Source organism: Carettochelys insculpta, chromosome 28 (assembly GCF_033958435.1).
Source record: "Carettochelys insculpta isolate YL-2023 chromosome 28, ASM3395843v1, whole genome shotgun sequence".
Lineage (NCBI taxonomy): Eukaryota > Metazoa > Chordata > Testudines > Carettochelyidae > Carettochelys > Carettochelys insculpta.
In genome coordinates, this window is record NC_134164.1 from 9,527,459 (window position 1) to 9,543,969 (window position 16,511).

Consider the following 16,511-nt stretch of genomic DNA (forward strand, 5'->3'; position numbering starts at 1 on the left):
GATCCCTCAGCCTCTCTTTGTAGGTCATGTGCTACAGCCCTGTAAGCAGTTCCCCTGATGGCAGTGTGGCCTAGTGGCTAGACCCCTTACAGAGCCTAAAGGCCTGGGGCGTAGGTCTGCAGCCCACCCCTAAAGGCTGTAGTCTTAGTTTGGGGCATGGCCCCAGGAGTCTAGCTTCCCCTCTGCAGGGAGTGACAGGTTCTCTGGGGTTCTGACACCGGCTGCAGGTGAAGTGGGGTGGGGCTAATTGAGCAAATAGGCTCTGTTTTACCCCAGCCTTCCTCTTACTCCCTCACAAGCCCCCCCTAATCATTTTCATTGCCCTCTTCTGGGCCTGCACCAATACATCCACATCCTTTCTATACTAGGGAGCCCACAATTGGCCACAATACTCCAGATGTGGCTTCACCAGTGCTGAATAGAGGGGAAAAACAGCTTCTCTATATCTACTGAAAATGCTCCTCCTAATGCAACCCAATATGCCTATAGCCTTCTTGGCTACAAGGGCACACTGTTGACTCATATCCAGACTCTCACTCACTGTTATACTCAGGTGCTTTTCTACTACAATGCTACTTAGCCAGTTTGTTTTCAACCCCTCAATCTGTAACAATACTTGGCATTCTTCCGTCCCAAGTGCAGAACTCTACCCTTGTACTTCTTGAACCACATCAATACCAACCCTGGAACTGATCCTTGGGGCACTCAACTTGAAAGTGACCACCAACCAGACATTGAGGCATTGATCACTACCCCCTGAGCCTGACCATCTACACAGCATTAAGAACATAACATAAGAACATAAGAACGGCCATACTGGGTCAGACCAAAGGTCCATCCAGCCCAGCATCCCATCTGCCGACGGTGGCCAATGCCAGGTGCCCCAGAGAAGGAGAACAGAAGACAATGATCAAGTGATTTATCTCCTGCCATCCATCTCTTGCCCTTGTTCTGAAGGCTAGGGGCACCATACTTTATCCCTGGCTAATAGCCATTTATGGACCTAACCTGCAAAAATTTATCAAGCTCTTTTTTAAACCCTAATAGAGTCCTGGCCTTCACAGCCTCCTCGGGCAAGGAGTTCCACAGGTTGACTGTGCGCTGTGTGAAGAAAAATTTCCTTTTATTAGTTTTGAACCTACTACCCATCAATTTCATTTGGTGTCCCCTAGTTCTTGTATTATGGGAAAAGGTAAATAATTTTTCTATATTCACTTTCTCCACACCATTCATGATTTTATATACCTCTATCATATCGCCCCTCAATCGCCTCTTTTCCAAACTGAAAAGTCCCAGTCTCTCTAGCCTCTCCCCATATGGGACCCGTTCCAAGCCCCTAATCATCTTAGTCGCCCTTTTCTGAACCTTTTCTAATGCCAATATATCTTTTTTGAGGTGAGGAGACCACATCTGCACGCAGTACTCAAGATGTGGGCGTACCATAGTTTTATATAGGGGAAGTATGATATCTTTTGTCTTATTATCGATCCCTTTTTTAATAATTCCTAACATCCTATTTGCCTTACTAACTGCCGCTGCACACTGCGTGGATGTCTTCAGAGAACTATCCACTATAACTCCAAGATCCCTTTCCTGATCTGTCGTAGCTAAATCTGACCCCATCATATAGTACGTGTAATTTGGGTTATTTTTTCCAACATGCATTACCTTACACTTACCCACATTAAATTTCATTTGCCATTTTGCTGCCCAATCACTCAGTTTGCTGAGATCTTTTTGTAGTTCTTCACAATCCCTTTTGGTTTTGACTGTCCTGAACAACTTGGTGTCATCTGCAAACTTGGCCACCTCACTGCTTACCTCATTTTCTAGATCATTGATGAACAAGTTGAACAGGATCGGTCCCAGGACTGACCCCTGGGGAACACCACTAGTTACCCTCCTCCATTGTGAAAATTTACCATTTATTCCCACCCTTTGTTTTCTGTCTTTTAACCAATTCCCGATCCATGAAAGGATCTTTCCTCCTATCCCATGACCACCTAATTTACATAAAAGCCTTTGGTGTGGGACCGTGTCAAAGGCTTTCTGGAAATCTAGGTATATTATGTCCACTGGGTGCCCCTTGTCCGCATGTTTATTAACCCCTTCAAAGAATTCTAATAGATTAGTTAAACACGACTTCCCTCTGCAGAAACCATGCTGACTTTTGCCCAACAATTCGTGCTCTTCTACGTGCCTTGCAATTTTATTCTTTACTAGTGTTTCTACTAATTTGCCTGGTACTGATGTTAAACTTATCGGTCTATAATTGCCAGGGTCTCCTCTAGAGCCTTTTTTAAATATTGGTGTTATATTGGCCGTCTTCCAGTCATTTGGTACCAAAGTGGATTTAAAGGATAGGTTACAAACCACTGTTAATAACTCCGCAATTTCACATTTGAGTTCTTTCAGAACCCTTGGGTGAATGCCGTCTGGTCCTGGAGACTTGTTACTATTCAGCTTATCAATTAACTCCAAAACCTCCTCTAATGTCACTTCAATCTGAGTGAGTTCCTCAGATTTGTCACCTAAAAAGGCTGGCTCAAATTTAGGAACCTCTGTAACATCCTCAGCCGTGAAGACTGAAGCAAAGAAATCATTTAATCGCTCCGCAATGGCACTGTCTTCCTTGATCGCTCCTTTTATATCTTTATCGTCCAAGGGCCCCACTGCTTTTTTAGCGGGCTTCCTGCTTCTAATGTATTTAAAAAACATTTTACTATCATTTTTTGAATTTTTGGCTAGCTGTTCCTCAAAATCTTTTTTGGCTTTTCTTACTACATTATGACATTTAATTTGGGAGTGTTTATGTTCCTTTCTATTTTCCTCACTAGGATTTGACTTCCACTTTTTAAAAGCTGCCCTTTTCTCTCTCACTGCCTTTTTAACATGGCTGTTTAGCCATGGTGGTTCTTTGTTAGGTCTCTTACTGTGTTTTTTTATTTGGGGTATACATTTAAGTTGGGCCTCTAGTATGGTGTCTTTAAACAGTTTCCATGCAGCTTCCAGGGATTTTAGTTTAATTACTCTACCTTTTAGTTTCTGTTTAACTAGCTTCCTCATTTTAGTGTAATTCCCCTTTTTGAAATTAAATGCCAGAGTGTTTGACCGCTGCGGTGTTCTTCCCAACACAGGAATATTAAAAGTTATTATATTGTGGTCACTCTTTCCAAGCGGTCCAGTAACAGTTACCTCTTGGACCAGATCCTGCGTTCCAGTCAGGACTAGATCGAGAATTGACTCTCCCCTTGTGGGTTCCTGTACTAGCTGCTCCAAGAAGCAGTCATTTAAGGCATCAAGAAATTTAATCTCTGAATCCCGTCCTGAGGTGACATGCACCCAGTCAATATGGGGATAATTGAATTCTCCTATTATTACTGTGTTTTTTATTTTGATAGCCTCTCTAATCTCCCTTAACATTTCAGCATCACTATCACTGTCCTGGTTAGGTGGTCGGTAATATATTCCTAATGCCATATTCATATTAGAGGAATGAATTGTTATCCATAATGATTCTATGGAACATTTTGATTCCTTTAGGATTTTTACTTCATTTGATTCTATATTATCCTTCACATATAGTACCACTCCGCCACCCGCACGACCTGTTCTGTCTTTCCGATATAATTTATATCCCTGTATGATAGTGTCCCACTGATTGTCCTCATTCCACCATGTTTCTGAGATGCCTATTATGTCAACTTCCTCCTTTGATATGAGGTACTCCAGTTCACCCATCTTATTAGACAGACTCCTAGCATTAGTGTAAATTAAAAAACTACCACTATTTATATGTCCGCCTTTCACAGACGCGTTGGATTTTTTTATATGAGATTGTTTCACATCTGATCTTGCCCATATATTATTTCCCACGTTCCCTATCTGACTAACTTCTAGGGAATCCCTATCTATGGAGCCTCGTGTAAGAGAAGTCTCCGTCTGATCCAGGTGCTCCCCCGCACCAATCAGCTTTCCCCCACCTCTTAGTTTAAAAACTGCTCTACGACCTTTTTAATGTTTAATGCCAGCAGTCTGGATCCACCTTGATTTAGGTGGAGCCCATCATTCCTGTATAGGCTCCCCCTACCCCAAAAGTGTCCCCAGTTCCTAATAAATCTAAACCCCTCTTCCCTACACCATCGTCTCATCCACACATTGAGACTCTGAAGTTCTGCCTGTCTATCTGGCCCTGCGCGTGGAACTGGAAGCATTTCAGAGAATGTCACCATAGATGTTCTGGATTTCAGTCTCTTTCCTAGTAACCTAAATTTGGCCTCCAGAACATCTCTTCTACCCTTCCCTATGTCATTGGTACCGACATGTACCACGACCACCGGCTCCTCCCCAGCATTGCCCATAAGTCTGTCTAGATGCCTTGAGAGATCCGCAACCTTCGCACCAGGCAGGCAAGTCACCATACGGTTCTCCCGGTCATCACAAATCCAACTATCTATATTTCTAATGATCGAATCCCCCACTACTAAAACCTGCTTCGTCCTAACAGCTGGCGCTCCCTCCCCCAGAGATGTATCCTCGGCACGAGAGGATACAATCGGCACGAGAGGATACAATTCTATCCACCTTACAGTCCGTTTATCCAATCCATACTTCCTTAATTTATGGGTAAGAATACTGTGGGAGACTATCAAAAGCTTTGCTGACTTTAAGGTATATCACATCCATTGACTCCCCCATGTCAACAGAGCCAATTACCTCATCATAGAAGCTAATCATGACTTGCTCTTGGTGAATACATGCTATTTCTGATCACTTTCCCCTCTTCCAAGTTATTCAAAATGGATTCCTCAAGGATCCCTTCCAGGATTTTTCTGGGGACTGAGGTAAGACTGACCGGTCTTATAGCTCCCTGGATTGCCCTCCTTTTCTTTTTTCCAATCATTCGAGACCTCTCCTCATCTCCACAAGTTTTCAAAGAAAATGGCTAAAAGCTCTGCAATGACATTTGCCAATTATCTCAGTACTTGATGCATTCAATCTGGACCATGGATTTGTGTACGTCTAGCTTTTCTACATAGCTCTTAAACTGTTCTTCCACACTGAGGGCTGCCCACTTCCTGCCCATACTACATTGCCTGATGCTGTAGTCTGAGAACTGATCTTGTCCATGAAGACAGAGGCCAAAAAAGCATTGTACTTCAAGTACTTCAGCTTCTTCCACATCATCTGTCACCAGGTTCTTCCCCTCATCCGGTAGTGGTCCCACACCATCCCTGATTACCCTCTTATTGTTAACATACCTGTAAAAACCCTTCTTGTTACCCTTCACATTTGCCTTCAAATAATGCCTGTATGTTGTCCAGGTTTCACACACACAGAGCAGCAATGAAGAACCACCACACAGTATATAAGGAGGTTTGTCTTAGGATGTATGTCCCAGTTCTGAGAGACCCTTTGTCTCAAGTGGGTGACTTTTTTTTTTTTTTTTTGCAGCTGCCAGGCAATGAAGATCATGTCCACTGTTCTTCAGAATGGTCGGAAGCCACACTGGGATTCTGGGAGAATTTCTTCTGAGAGTGGTAGGAGTTGGTTTGTAAAGATTTAAGCTAAGATTTTCTCTGTCATTGCCAGGAGGTAGATGCCACAATAATTTCCACAGTCTTACTTGTCACCCTTCTTGAAGAGGCTGGTGATTAGTGTGTCTCTGAAATCTCATGTCACCTGCTCCCTAGCTCAGATCTTGAGAATAAGGAGGTGGATCTGTTTGTGGAGGCTTCAGCAGGGATTCCATCTAGCCTTGTTGCACTGTTACACTTCATCATTTTGAAGGTACCTTGGACCTCACTCAAGATAGGAAGTGTTGCAAAATCATCCCTAGGCAGTTGCTGAAGGATTTAGTCAAGATCAACATCTCATTTTAGTGCCCCCTCTAGCCAGAAGCCATGGCTTCATTGCCTTTCAAGAGTTAGGCGCCGTTCTTTGATCTCAGGGGATTGATTCCATGGTTTCTCGGTCCATAAACAGCTTTGGTAGCATTGAAGAAACCTCTTGTATTGTTGATGTCTGCAAGATGCTGTAGTTCTTGCACCTTCTCAGTCTACCACTGGTTTTTCAGAGTCCTTGTTTTATGCTACACTTCTCCCTTAGCCTTGGCACGTGCTTCTCTCTTCATTGTGCACTTTATGTCATTTTGCAAGGCCTTAAAGGCTTTCCCTTTTGCCTCAAGCAGATGTTCAAATTTCCATATCGTTCTCAAACCAATCCTGATGCTTCCTGGACTGATAGCCAATGGTTTCTCCACAAGCTCCATGGTGGCATTCTTCAGTTGACAATAGTGTTATTCCATATCTTCAGATTGTACTGTCAGCAGCTTCCTTTGGAGCACCATCTGGAAGTCACTTCGTCTGGTGGGGTCCTTCAAACCTTGGATGCTGATCTTTCATTGGATCTGTTTCCTCTAACTTCTCAGTTTTGTGACAATCCTAACCACCACTATGGATCAAATAAGGTGGTGATTGGTCTAGCAGTCATCAACACTAATCACTGTATGTGTAAGAAGGCCATCATAATGATCTCAAGCGCAGAAGACAGTTTATGAAGTATCAGGATGTTGCCATGAGATCTTAAATTTGTTTTTCTGGCGGAAGAGGGTGTTCGTGAAGAGCTATTTTCAGCACATTTCATAAGGAGGAGCACTCCACTGGAGCTGCTGTTGCCAACTCCTTCTTTCCCAATCGCAGTCTCCAGGATGTCCACGTCCCTTCTGACCCTGGCATTGAAATTTCCCCAAGAAAATAATCTAGTCTTGTTTGGGGATGTCTTTCAGGACTGTGTCCAATTGGGTGCAGAACTTCTCCTTCACGTCACCTTCGGTGTCCAGTGCTTGTGCACCAACTGTAATGACAGTTCACCATTATCATTAACAACCACGAGGGACGCAGCATCCGTTGGTGTCTGATGCCTCCCTCACTATTTCCTTCCATTCTTCCCTCTCCAGTATGGATTGGCTTAGATTCTGTAGACTAGCTCCGTACCAATCTACTATGTCATCTACCCATTCTCTGTGGGGTCTGGTTCTCCTATTCAAGCCATCCATTATTTCAAATCCCAAGGTCTTGACGTTTCGCTCATCGTTCATTCTACACATATGCCAAATAGCTGTAACCTCCATTGTATAATCTTCTGCGGTAGGTTCTCTTTCACCTATATCTTCCTGTACAATATGCACCCACATTGGACAGTATGGAAGAAGAAACATTATTCTTTATTCTATAAACACTAGATAAGGACTCTGGAGAATATACCATCAGAAGAGATTGGAACTCGGAGATTGGAACACTTAACGAAGGTTGGGAGTCATTGGAAGGTTGGAATATGGAGAAAGAAACAAGGTGAGAAACTACTAGAGTTTGCTATGGAGCACAAGATGGTATTGACAGTTGCCTGTCAGTTTTTGGCAAGCGTCACGCAGAGAGTTATGAGATGCTCATTGATGCTGACAGGGACTTCAGATACAATCTTTCTCTGTTCGCTTTTGATGGAAAATCCTACTCCATGAATTCATTCTTTTTCCCCTGGGGTTCCTTCCCAGAAAAATGCGTACCCTTCGCCTTCTTTTCTTAGCTGTCCTTCTTCTGGTCTACGCATTTCTGCCAGGACAGCTACAATGATAATGAATCATTGCAGCTCTTGGGCGATAACTGCCATGCGTCTTTTGGGTCACTCGCTGTCTGGGTTATCCATTAGGGTCTGGGTATTCCATGTTCCAAATTTTACTGTTCAATTTCAGCCAGATACAGGTGAACCCACTGGACATGGTTATCCAGTTGGAGAGTTGAGGTGGACTATGGTTAGGGCATCTTTTTTGCTCGCTTCCCAGGTGGATGAGCAGAGTTGATCCTAAATAGGGCCGCTCAGTTGTGGATGCAGCAGCTGGACCCTTCCACCACCTCAGTCCTCGAAATGGAATGACTGATGCATACAGCCAGCACCTACATCTGGTCCATGACTAAAAGCTCCCAGATTTCACAATTTTGCTCCTGTTGCCATTTGCCAGTCGCCATAGGGCTTAAGTTTAGGAAAGTAGTACACAGAAGATGACACGGGGGAAGATGTGGGGGGACGGTTGCACTGCAGCCACCTCACAGTTCTTGACCAATAGAAGGCTCAGGTACAATGGCATGGGATCCACAACAGCTAAGAGTCTCCTGCCCTCTGCTGCCTTCATCCACCTTCACAATTGTTGTAGCATTACCTTTGCTATCCTCCACCAGTTCTGCTGTTGAGGACTTTTTAGGATCATTCTTCATCTGGACTCTCTTCCTTGATCTTGCTGCCATGGGTGACCCTGCTGGGAATATGAGATTCCCTATGGAATTGCTTTTGGGTTGATTGGAACACACGAGCCCACTCACCCCTCACAAGGTGATGATCCAAAGACTGAGGTTACCACTTATTCTAGACATCAAAAACTACTTCTGCTTAGGGCTGAGTTTTCTGACTCAGTGAGAGGTTTAGGGATGCTAAGCTTCCACATACCTCCCAAAATAGAATTTAGTAATTTGTGATCTTTATGTATCTCTAGGTTCCCCAGGAAAAAGGACAAAGGCAAAGAAGTCTCGGGCAGAAAACTCAGCCCTCAGCAGAAGTTGTTTTGTATGTATAGTTACCACTTATACAACAAGGTCACAAATTACTTAATTCTATTTTGGCAGGTACATGGAAGCTCAGCATCCCAAAACCTCTTGCAAGCTGTCTTCTTCTTCTTCTAATAGCTTTAATAAGGAAAATTATGACCCCAGACACTAGAGTGGCAGAGAAGTCCTTAAAAATGCTAAATGAATATAATCAATGCAGCAGTGTCTTCCTGAGTTTGCAGAAGGCCAGAAGCAACAAGCTGTTAAGGGTTCAAAATTATCCCATTTATCTCGGATTGTCTACGCTTTTGTGCCAAGTTTTATGATTTAAAAAAAACCATGTTGTCTCTTCCCCCAACAAATTATATTAATATATGTGTCCGATATTTTCATTCTTTATTATAGCTTCAAACAGTTTGCCCAGGAATGACATTAGACTTAACACTCCGTGGGTGCTCCACTTCCCTCCCTCCCCTATTTGGAGGGTCCTGCTCTGTTTGCAAGGGTAGAGAAGAACTGAGGGGCCCGAACTGCACACTCATCAGCTAGCACAAGCAGGCGCTACTGCACATGCGCAGCATGGGAAACCACAGCTATAGCAGAATCTCGGCGATACCCCGAGTGAAGCACCCCCAGATCCACTACTCGAAGAAGAATATATTTTGCTTCTCTCAGCCCAGGACCTGAAGTCCATCTACCTTAGCATACTAAGAAAATCTGGTTATTTAGTCCACATTTTAGATATCTCCCTCAGGAATGAATGGGCAAAGGGTATGCAGCTTCTTTCATCACTTAACTTCTGTCAAAAAAAAAAAAAGTATGACCTCATAACTTGGACAGCAATTGGTCTGTTAAAGTATTCAACTGACAACAATATATGCATGAAAACCAACAGGTGTTGATATTGGAATCAGACCAGAACTCCAAGCCAGCGATACATTCACTTAGTGACAGTCCCCCCAACAGATAAGTTATTCAATTGCAATTTATCTGAATACGTATGAAAAAATGATTCCATTGAATTTTATATGAAATGCTTATTTCATCAACTTCATTTCAACTGTACATTTAGATATAGACACATACTACACATGATCACATGGAATGATTGAATATTTTTTCTAAAAAAAAAAAATCAATGTAGCTTGCATTAAAATAGTCACTCCCCCCTTAACACACCCTACTTCAGAAACCTAGCCTCTGAGCTTACACCATAACATACACAAACATACAAACTTTTCTGTGATGCAATTAGAAGCTTAACATAACTGACTCAAGCTCACGAGCGAAAACAAATTAAAAGTTAAACAACACTTTTCCTTTACCCACAGACATAAAAAAGAGTGGGGAGGGGATTTGATAGCAGCCTTCAACTACCTGGAGGGGATTACAAAGAGGATGGAGAAAGGCTCTTTTCAGTGGTGACAGATGACAGAACGAGGAGCAATGGTCTCAAGTTGCAGTAGGAGAGGTTTAGGTTGGATATTAGGAAAAACTATTTTAGCAGGAGGGTGGTGAAGCACTGGAACAGGTTACTTAGAGAGTGGGTAGAATTTCCATCACTAGAGGTTTTTAAGTCCCCGCTTGACAAAGCTCTGACTGGGATGATTAGTTAGGAATGGTCCTGCTTTGAGCACAGGATTGGACTTGACCTCCTCAGGTCTCTTCCAACCTCATGATTCTATGATTAACACAATTACTATACAACACAGATCATATATTTCAACTCTATTCCTGCAATCTTCTCCACATACCACTTTAGCTAACATCTTCACCTAACAATTATTTGTGGACTTTTGATATAATGGTATATTGTGCCAAGAAAAGTTTGATTAAAAGATTGATGGAAGACTCATCTCCTTGGAGCATATTTAGTTTCCTTACTTTTCTGGGTTAGAGATAGATGTGATGTGTGCATAGCCACTCTGCTTCACAACAAAAACTTCAGTATATTACTAATTTCCTAAATAGTTTTAAATAAGATCATTGTGCTGACTGAAGGATGAGGTGGACTTGCAGGTATATTCAATTCCAGCCATTGATATGAAAAACTTCATGCAGCAGCAATTGCTAACCATGAACCCTGTGCTGTTGTTTAGCTGTTTACCCCTAAATATCTTCTAAGAGGCCAGTAAGCAGTGGAAGTGTTGGTAATATGCTAGACAATATTGACCTCCCATGGGCTAGCAAATTCTTTCATTCAGCATCGGTCAGGTCCTACGGGTGTCAGCTTAGAGAGGTTTAACCTGTATTTCAAGTGGTTCACAATCTCTCTGACAAAAACGTGGTCTCCTGTGGCACGCTAGAGACGACACAGACTTGGACATAAACCTTCATTGGCAAAAACCTACTTTGTCAGATGCAAAATGGGGTTTTGTACATGAAAGATTATGTCCAAATAAATCTGTTTAGTCTCCAACATCCCAAAGCAGTCATCTTTCTTTGTGTGAATAGAAACTAACACTGCTACCCCTCTGATACTAATCTTCCTGACATCACACAAACTAGGCTTGTCTGTCTCCCTTCCCTCACAGGGACCTCTTCTGGCTCAATCAAGGAAGCTACTGGCCCATGACTCATCGGCAGGTGTGATATTACCCAGGGCACAATCTGGACTTGGGAGCAGCTGTGTTCTCTTCAATGTTTTTCATGTTGCTTTGATGTGAGAGCTACCACTCCTGGTGGCTCCCACAAAGCCTCCAGCATGTAAATTATTCCCAATTATACCGCATGAATAGTATAGTCAGCCACTCATGAATTACGCTGCAGAGCAACCCCAGCAAATTCCCAGCCTCAGTCTTTACCCAGAAATGTATGTCTTATACTCTCCTGGACAATTCAAACTTTCAAAAAGTCATTTGATTAACAGAAAATGATGTGCGTGTAACCTGCTGTCCCAAATTACATCTTACATGCACTTCAAAACAAATGCACTGGTTTAGATAAAAACAAAAGAAAACAAAATGAAACATGTTTATTAACTACAGATAGATTTTAGGAGATGAGTAATGGGGCATAAAATGCAAACTGGTGACAAGAAAAAAGTCAAATGCAACTAGTGAGTTTAAAGTGCAGCTGTGGCAGATGGCAGCAGTGCTGGGAGACAGATTTCTCAGTGCTGTAGCTAAACCATTTCCTTGAGGGGAGTAGCTAACAGGGAGCCTCTTTACCCTTTAGGGGTGCCACTCACTGTAAACATCTCAGAAAAAAAAGCAGGACTGAGAGGATACTCTCTCTAAAACTTCACCGGCAGCCTTGAGACACAGCTGAGAAATAAACAAACTATTAAGCCAAACTCTTAGTCATACATTCTATAATAAAGTTTGGACTTTTCCTCAAAAAAGTCTGTCTCGACTATCTGATGCTATGGAAGAAGAACAAACTGAAGAAAGCTTTTAGTATACACAGCAAAGTATTATACCATTTTTAATGTAAGCTTTATTATAAAATTCACCTTAAATTATATCAAAAACTAAAATCCAAACATGGTGAAATTTACAACCACAGAAAGAATTTAGACAATGGAATGCATGTATATTTTATTTAACTCATGTTTTAATCCATTTATTTCTAAGAAATGAGATAAATGAGGCTCACACATTAATAAAGAGGACAGACTTGGAAAACTGGCATGAAACAAACCAGGTCAAAATTATGAAAATAATAAAGGAAGACTGTACAACTTACTCAATTACACCTCTTTTGATAAATCAAAGAATAGCACTAAATGTAATATGAAAACAACATAGGATTTCCATTCCACTTGAAGGAACAGTCCCAATGCTTAAATAAGATGGAAGAAACAGGGGGGGCTCCTACCTTGAAACCTGGAACTATGTTAAATTTCTATGTGATGAATGCCTTCCTCCATGTGCCAAAAATTCTGCAAGACACAAATATCAACAAAATTAAACACTAAGCCGCTCAATATATCACATTTAACTATCTGGCAAACTACATCTCACATTTCTGGAATTCAAAATTAAACCCCACAGAGGAAAGGATATATAAAGTTACAGCTCACAGCTTTTTCTGGCAAAAAAAAGCAGCAGAAATGTAGCATTTTAAAGGCTAACAAAATGATTTATTCAGTGATGAGATTTCGTGAGACAGACCCACGTCTTAGGTCAATTTCATTTCCAATAAAGACTAACATTTATAAGTATAGAGAACCAATAAATTAATAAATAAAAACTGCAATAAAAACTGACAAATCAAATAGGATTGAATAAAGGGGCTGGGGGATGTTAATTGTCCTGTCTGAGATAATTACGAGCATCAAAGGGAGGGAAGCAGTCTTTGTAACGCATAAGGTAGTCGATGTCTCTGTTCATACCATGTGTTAATGTGTAGAATTTGAATATGTTCTCTAACTCAAAAGTCTCTCACTCTAATGTGGTGTTAAATTCTCTGTGCCCCAGGACACAAATTCTCAGGTCTTGAACAGAGTCGCCTACTACACTGAAGTGTTAACTCACCAGCTTATGTGTATTGAGTTTCTTGAGGTCTGCTCTGTGTCCATTTATTCTTTGGTGAAGGTTTTGCCTAGTCTGTCCAATGCACATAGCGTCAGGGCATTGTTGGCACATAATAGCATCTATAATGTTGCTGGAAGTGCACGAGAATGTGCCTTTGATCTTATAATTAACATGGTTACTTCCAGTGATGGTATTCCCAGAATAAATACGTGGAAGAAGTTGGCAATGGGGTTTGTTTCTTTTTCTGGGGTATTAATGTATCAGCTATCAGCTATCACCTATCAGTTGCCCTTGCCATTAAAATTCCATTCCCATTAATCTTCAAACAATCACAATTAATTTTGACTACCTGAAGCACTTCCCCACCCTAAATGCTTTTCACATGAGCAACTGAAAAAAAGAACTATAACATAGTGTTTCTTCCAATATATACTCTCCAGTGCAATATTTAAAAACAAAAGCACTTTATACTATTTTTCAAATACTTGTTGGTTTTTTTCTGTACGGTACTAAGATTTTTGGATTAACTCCTTAAGGTTTTGTTAGCTTTTATACTTCTTGTCTTCAACCACAAACATCACTAAAGGGGAGTTAAAACTGAGTCAAAATTTCAGGAGCTATCTTTGTTCTTCTATGAAGTACGTACAGTAGCTGCTTAATGAGTTCATCAGCCACCATTGCCCACTATCTTTGAAAAGGTCATGCAATAAATACTGTACTGTATTTTGAAACAGGCTAACAGCCACCCAGAAAAGGAAACCTAGACACTGGGACTGCCGCTGGTGGCAGTGTCGGTAATTTGAGAGTACTGGTTGAAAAAGAAAGAGTTTACTGTATTTTGATATACATAAAATCTTGCTTTGAGGCATCCGATCGCATATTATCACTGAAGTATCTGCTGCAATTCAGAACCAAAAAAGTTGAAAGGAAGAGGAATGAATCAACAAACAAAAACTATGTGGCACTTGAGGTTGCACCAGGACACATACACCAACTCAAAACCTGAAAAATATGGAAGTAAGCTAACAGACAAGTCTCCTGCATTCCTTGCCGCTATCATGTTGCTTACAACCCTGCCAATAACACATTCCAACACTACATAAGGCTTTCATTTCCACCTGCAACAGACATCAAGAAGAAATACATCTCAGCTTCACACTTTAATGCAAAATGTTAACAGGAACCTTTCAGATGCTCTTCCACAAGCACTTTGGCATACCTGACAGTCACACATTCCATATATTCAGGAAACTGTTCTGCCTTAACATTTGTGAAGTTACCAACCATGTTCCCATCTCCAACCTCCTATTCCTTTGCAAAATAGCTGAGCAAGTCATAACATCTAAACTCAAATATCTGACATCAGCCAATTTCCTGTATATCTAATAGACAAAGTTCAAGCCAGCACACAGAACAGGGAGAACTATGGGACACAAAAAGATGACAAGTTCTTACAGCCATGGACAGTGACAGAATCTCCATGATTACACTGCTGGATTTCTCTGCATTTTTTATATATTTGACCAACAGGTACTGCTAACCTGTTTATACAACAGACCAGAAACAGATAGCACAGCTCCAATGTTGTTCTTATCATTCCTCTCCAGCAAAGGCCCTAGCGCAGATGGTAACTGTTTCTCTTCTACAAAGATCTTCACCTGTGGGGCCCTATAGTGCTCTGTATTATCTCCCATTCTTCTCAGTATCTATCTGAGACCACTAGAGAAGTCAAACAGCTTCCAGGGGCTCACCTGAATACAATATACCAGTAACTCAACTATATAGCTCATTCACAACTAATGCAACCACCACCACCGGTATATGTCAGAGAACCCATAAGAAATAAGACAAATGAAATCAGGGATACAACTTCTTTGCTCTGTACTGTAACAAGCCAGACTCTCAGCAATGGAGACAGAGGCTGCAGGAAGTTGTCTAACTCGTACAAAGAAAGGCCAACAGCAGTCACAGAAAATGGCAGACAACAGTAGCCAGAATCAAAGGTGCTTCCATCTCCATTGACCTTGGCCTAGATTGGCCAAATTAAAGGATTTTTGAATTGTTAGCTCTCCAAGGCCAGAAGGGTGAAAAGCAGCTATGACCACTAGTGGTGGTAACCATGAGGGAAAGGCTTGAGGATAACAGGCTCTTGGCGATGATGATTATAGTTTGGTGGAGTAAGATGTCAACTGCAAGCAGACTCTTGTTTTGAAGCTATTCCCAAGATTCTTCCAGAGGCACCAAAGACTTGTATTCATTAAATGCTAATTCATTCTTTATCTTGTAAGTGATCACCTTGTACCTGATATTTCCAACACTAGTTCCTGTTAGCAACTACCTTTAGTTAGAAAAATCTTTGGTATCTTTCACTCTGCCACTTAGGTCCCTAGCCTTTCCCCAGGGAAAGAGGAGAGTAACACACATCCTGACAGTACATAAACACATTTTCTGAGGATATTTTAATCTATTTAGGAGTTAAAATTAAATATATTATATCCTTTAAATTAACCTACTAGATCCATATTTTATTTGTCCTAAATTATCTTAATAATGGAATAATGCAGACTCTTCAAACTTTCAGTGTTGGCAAAGCTAACATGAAATCTTATGCATGTGTTATATTTGAAGAAATGACATAATACTTAGGTTATTAAAATTGTATCTAATTTATGCTTATGTCAGAAACAGCCAAGTTTAGTTCCACAGTAAAGGTGAATTAACTGGAGCTATTATGACATAAAGCTATTCAAACAATCACCATTCTTTCTTTACAGCTTACTTTCATGCAATAGTTTAATTGATTGAAATAACTCAGCAGTATGAGGAAGACTGGACACATGTCAAGCACTCGTTGACAGATTAATTAGCTCAATTGTCATTATTCATTAAAGACTCTGTGGCTACATGCCAGCTTGTGCATCAGTACTTGAAACGTTTGCCAAGTCACTGCTGCTCTGGTTCCACTTCACATTGAGGTGCCTCTACCATGGAAACTGAGGCAATAGTGCTCTTAAAGCAGACACAAATGGACTCAGAGTCATAGTTTTCCCTGTCCCCCTCACATGTGACCAGTCATGTTAGCACACTAAACCAGTAAGCCTGCATCTTCATGGACAAAAAAGCTGCATTTTTACCGCTCACTAGCTTTCTCTCTTTAAAAACACAGTGGAGACAAGGCACTTTAGACGTACAGCTAAGCGAGGACAGTCATGGACAAAAGACAGAGTGCTGATCTCACCTCCCTGCCTTTATGGAAAAAATGACAAGTGTCTTGGCTCCATTTTAGACTTCCAAGTGAGAAAACTATTGTACTTTTATTATGTCACTTTAAGAACCACACCTTTGTGTCAGTGATGACAAATCCTAAGGGGCTGTCCATGCTAGTCGTGCTGCAGCACTTAGTGAAAGTACTATATAATTCTAATGGAAGACATTC

The 16,511-nt window shown here is 41.3% G+C and overlaps 1 protein-coding gene across 1 annotated transcript in view; it reads right to left on the reverse strand.

Moving 5' to 3' along the window:
- TANC2 (tetratricopeptide repeat, ankyrin repeat and coiled-coil containing 2) overlaps nucleotides 1-16,511 on the reverse strand; it is a 703,794-nt gene that overhangs the window by 594,871 nt on the left and 92,412 nt on the right. The window contains exon 2 of the mRNA XM_074978796.1: nucleotides 12,417-12,480. The gene's annotated coding sequence lies outside the window, so the exon portion shown is untranslated. The remainder of the gene's footprint in view (nucleotides 1-12,416; nucleotides 12,481-16,511) is intronic.